Source organism: Cebus imitator, unplaced genomic scaffold (genome assembly GCF_001604975.1).
Source record: "Cebus imitator isolate Cc_AM_T3 unplaced genomic scaffold, Cebus_imitator-1.0 Scaffold82, whole genome shotgun sequence".
NCBI classification, from domain to species: Eukaryota; Metazoa; Chordata; class Mammalia; order Primates; family Cebidae; genus Cebus; species Cebus imitator.
Genome location: NW_016107397.1, coordinates 575,009 through 579,963, shown reverse-complemented (window position 1 = coordinate 579,963; position 4,955 = coordinate 575,009). Strand labels below are relative to the sequence as shown.

The window sequence follows — 4,955 nt, the reverse complement described above, 5'->3', positions numbered from 1 at the left end:
GGGTGGGGTGGGGGAGAGGGGGCCTATGGGTGGGCTCCGGGTGGGGTGGGGGAGAGAGGGGCTGGGAGGCCTGCAAGGGCGGGGGGAGGAGGCTGGCGGATTGTTTGGGGTGCGGGTTGTGTAAGTCCTGGGCTATTCTGGTTTTGGGAAGCAGCTACCCACGGCCTGACCACATCCCCGGCCTGGGCGCCTCCCGCCTACCCGCTCCCTTCCGGGCACCTTTCTCTGACCCTGACCAGCCTGTGGTCGGTGCCAGCTCCCGAGGCCTCCTGGTCTGGGCAGATCTGACCCCACTGCGACAGCTCCCTACAGGCCTGGATGGGCCCCAGCTCCCCGCTTTTTCCCTCCGGCACCCCGGCCAGGAAAGCTGCTCAAGTCTGCCTCCTAGGAGCCACCTCCAGGGAGATCAGGATAAAGTCCCCAAGGAGCTCCCAGATAAGGTCACCCAAACCCAGAACCCACTGGGGGGTCAAGTGTGTGTGTGTGTGTGTGTGTGTGTCCCAACCCCAACCCCGGTCCCCAGAGAGAGTTGTGCTATGTTGCCTAGGCTGGTCTCAAACTCCTGGCCTCAAGCCATCCTCCTGCCTCAGCCTCCCAAAGTGTGGGGATTATAATGAGCCTGAGTGGGAGATGGCAGGGGACTCTGGATGTGAACAGGGACCCCAGGAAGTAGTCCCCTCCCCTGCCCAGTCCCAGGCTTAGCTCAGAAGTCCCCCTCCCTAGCCGCTGGTGACTCCCGTTTCCTGATCTGGTGGTACAGAAAGGGGGTGCCCAGACAGTGTTGGGGTGGGAAAGCGGTGCAGGACCAGCGGAGGGGGTCAGCCACTGTGCCCTGCTGTCGCCCAGGCTGGAGTGCAGTGGTGCCGTCTCAGCTCACTGCAACCTCTGCCTCCTGGGTTCAAAGGACTCTCAGGCCTCGGCCTCCCGAGTAGCTGGGATTACAGGCGTTCGTCACCACACCCAGTTATTTTTTGTATTTTTTTTTTTTTTTTTTAGCAAAAACAGGTTTTGCCCTGTTGCCCAGGCTGATCTCAAACTCCTGAGCTCAACCCATCCTCCCGCCTTAGCCTCCCAAAGTGCTGGGATGACAGGTGTGAGTCACTGCATGTGGCCCTATATGTCACAAGTGGCTCTGCCTTTTGGGAGTGTGCAGGGCCTGTGTGGTGCAGTGGCTGAACCCTGGAGTCTCCACGTGGGGTCTGCACACAGCCTGTGTTTGCCCCCTGGGTGTCTGTTGCTCCGTCCGAGGCCACGTGAACCTGTCCTGCCGTGACAACACGGAGTGTGCGCGTCTGCTCTGGGCCTGTCCGCGTGTCTAACCCCATGGTGAGAAGGTTGCTCTCCTGCTGCCTTTCTTTCTTGTTTGAGACAGTCTCGCTCTGTTGCCCAGACTGGATTGCGGTGGTGTGATCTATGCTCACTGCAACCTCTGCCTCCCGGGTTCAAGTGAACCTCCTGCCTTGGCCCCTGAGAAGCTGGGACTACCTGTGCCCCTGCTGCCTTTCTTTAAAAGGGGGACCAGGTTGGGCGGAGTGGCTCATGCCTATATTCCCAGCATTTTGGGAGGCCCATGTGGGCAGATTAGGAGGTCAGGATTTCGAGACCAGCCTGGACAACGTGGTGAAACCACATTGTCTTTACTAAAAATAAAAAAAATTAGCCGGGCATGGTGGCGAGCGCCTGTAATCCCAGCTACTCAGGGAGCTGAGGCAGGAGAAACACTAGAACCCAGGAGGCGGAGGTTGCCGTGAGCAAAGATTGTGCCATTGCACTCCAGCCTGGGCGATAGAGCAAGACTCATTCTCAAGAACAAAAAACAGAAAATAAAATAAACATAAACAAATAAATACAAAAATTAGCCAGGTGTGGTTATGGGCGCCTGTAATCCCAGCTACTCGGGAGGCTGACACAGGAGAATCACTCGAACCTGGCAGGTGGAGGTTGCAGTGAGCTGAAATCGTGCCATTGCACTCAGCCCAGGCAACAGAGCAGGACTCTGTCTCAAAAAAAAAAAAAAGTGGGGGGAACCAGCAGGTGACAGATGGAGATGGTCGCTGCTGCTCCCCACCTTCCAGGGTCCATAGGGCCTGTCACTAGGCCCCCGAGGCCCTGGTTCTAGAATCAGCCTCGTGCTGGGCCAGGCTCCAGGCTGCTGAGGGCCGAGGGCCCCTCCCTGTTCACAGCTCCAGCCCACTCCCTGGGGCCCGGGCAAGGGTGATGGGGCAGCAAGCCCCTCTCATCCCTGAGTCCCCAGCCACCCCCTTACCATCGTTGTCCACACCCTGCCTTGAGAGAAGTTGCTTCCCAGCCTAAGCTGCTCTCCAGGCCCCAAGTCCCTCCCTAGCCTCTGTCCCCTCCACGAACATGACCTGCCATCCCCTCCCTGAGCTTCTCTGCCTCTGGCTGCCTCCCTGACCACCCCCTCCCCCCACCACCAGGCCTGCTGCTTCCATAGAGTTTTGGTCCCATCCTTGGGCTTCCAGCCGGATCTCCCCAGTGGGGGCTCTTGGGGACAATGAGGGCTGCTGTGCACTCTGCCCTCTGGGTGCAGGGAGTGTTTGATATGGGAGGGCCACACGAGCCACCTCCTCTGTGTGGGCCACACTTGTCCCCCCACGCCCCAGCAGCCACCCGCGCTTGCCAGACTTTGCCTTCTAGTCCCAGTCCCCTCTGGTCTTGCCCAGACCCCAGGCGGGGGTGGCTGGGCTCCTACCTGTGGTGGGGGGCTGTGTGCCCAGATAGGGCCGCTGCCCTCCCAGGCTGGGCTGCTCCCAGGGCACTGCCATGCACACTTCTGCCCTGGGGCAGCCCCTACCCCCGCCCAGGGCTGGAGCAGGGCTGGGGGGTGGTTCCTCATTCCCTAGTCCCCGCCCCATAGGCCTCCACCTCTTGACTGACAGGCCCAGGACCCCTTGGAGAAGGAGTTAGGAGGTCACTAAGCCTTTTTTTTTGAGACAGGGTCTGGAACTCTCGCCCAGTCTGGAGTGCAATGGCATGATCTGAGCTCACTGCAAACTCCACCTCCCGGGTTCAAGCGATTCTCCTGCCTCAGCCTCCTGAGTAGCTGGGATTACAGGCACGTGCTACTACCACACCTGGCTAGTATTTTGTATTTTTAGTAGAGACGGGGTTTCGCCATGTTGGCCAGGCTGGTCTCAAACTCCTGACCTCAAGTGATCCAGTGGCCTCGGCCTCCCAAAGTGCTGGGTTTATAGGCGTGAGCCACTGCGCCTGGCAGGAGGTCACTAGGACTAAGCCTTTATCCCACGGACCCTCTTTCTGTCTCCGGGGACTTGGATGAGATGGGCTGAGCCTAGATATCTACCTGGCCCGCACATGGCTCTGGGAGCCCCTAAATGTGTGGCTATTGGGAATAGCTTGCAAGACCTACGGTGAAATGAAGGCCACCTGGGAGATCTGTTGTGAAAACAGAGGCATTTGTCCACATGTGCTTTTACTGACCAAGAGGAATCAGGAACTTGGTGGCTCTGGGGTCAGGAGAGGGAGGTAGGGACATTCGCGACTTACGAAAAAATGTGAGGCGCGGTGGCTCATGCCCATAATCCCAGCACTTTGGGAGGCCCTGGTAGGTGGATCACTTGAGGTCAGGAGTTCGAGACCAGCCTGGCCAACACGGTAAGATCCCATCTCTACTAAAAATATAAAAATTAGGTGTGGTGGCACATGCCTGTAATCCCAGCAACTCAGGAGGCTGAGGTAGGAGACTCGCTTGACCCAGAAGGTGGAGGCTGCAGTGAGCTAAGATCAAGCCACTGCACTCCAGCCTGGGCAACAGAGCAAGACTCTATCAAAAAAAAAAAAAAAATGCCTTACAAGATATAATGGCTGGAATTTTCTTTAAAATAATAGACTGGGTATGGTGGCGCACACCTGTGATCCCAGCACTTTGGAAGGTTGAGGTAGGAGGATCTCTTGAGACCAGGAGCTGTAGACCAGCCTGGGCAATATAGGGAGGCCCCGTCTCTTCAAAAAAATAAAAAAAAATTAGCCAGGCATAGTGGCTCGTGCCTGTGGTCCCAGCTACTTGGGAGGCGGAGGTGGGAGGATCACTTGAGCCTGAAAGGTTGAGGATGCAGTGAGCTGTGACTGTGCCACTGTACTCCAGCCTGGGCAACAGAGTGAGATCCTGTCTCAAAAATAAAATAAAATAAAACGTAAGAGAAGAGAAGGAATGCGGTCTAGATGAAAGAAGACTGGCCCAGAGTGGTAAGTCAATCAGTGACAGTGACTTGGGAGTTTGCTGAACTGTCCTTTCTCTACTAGTGTGTGCATGCTTGAAATGTTCTCTAGTAAATAGTTTTTTTAATTTTTATTTTTTGAGACAGAGACTTTCTCTGTCGCCCAGGCTGGAGTGCAGTGGCACAATCTCAGCTCACTGCAACCTCTGCCTCCTGGGTTCAAGTGATTCTCCCACCTCAGCCTCCCGAGTGGCTGGCATCACAGACGCCCGCCACCACACTTGGCTAATTTTTGTATTTTTAGTAGAGACAGGGCTTCCCCATGTTGGCCAGGCTGGTCTCGAACTCCTGGCCTCAGGTGATCTGCCCAACTTGGCCCCACCAAAAGTACTGGGATAACAGACATAAGCCACCCTACCCAGCCTAGTAAATAGTTTTAAAATGCATTGTGTGAATAATAAATAAACCCAAATAAATCAAAGTTCCTGTCTCCCCTGAGAGAGTCCCAGCATTCACTGCTTTCCTGAGAGCCCCTGGTTCCCTGTCCAGGTAATCTCTCTGTTCCTGCCTTCTTTGGAGGCCACATCAGCTAGACAAAAGGAGACCAGGAAGATCCCTCAGAAATCACCCAGACCTGCCAGGCACGGTGGCTCATGCCTGTAATCCCAGCAGTTTGGGGGGCCAAGGCGGGAGGATCACTTGAGCTCAGGAGTTTGAGACCAGCCTAGGCAACATAGTGAAACCCCGTCTCTACCA

General features: G+C 56.2%; 1 protein-coding gene across 7 annotated transcripts in view; it reads right to left on the bottom strand.

The window, feature by feature from the left end:
* MLXIPL (MLX interacting protein like) overlaps positions 1 to 4,955 on the bottom strand; it is a 49,806-nt gene that overhangs the window by 7,673 nt on the left and 37,178 nt on the right. The window lies entirely within an intron of this gene.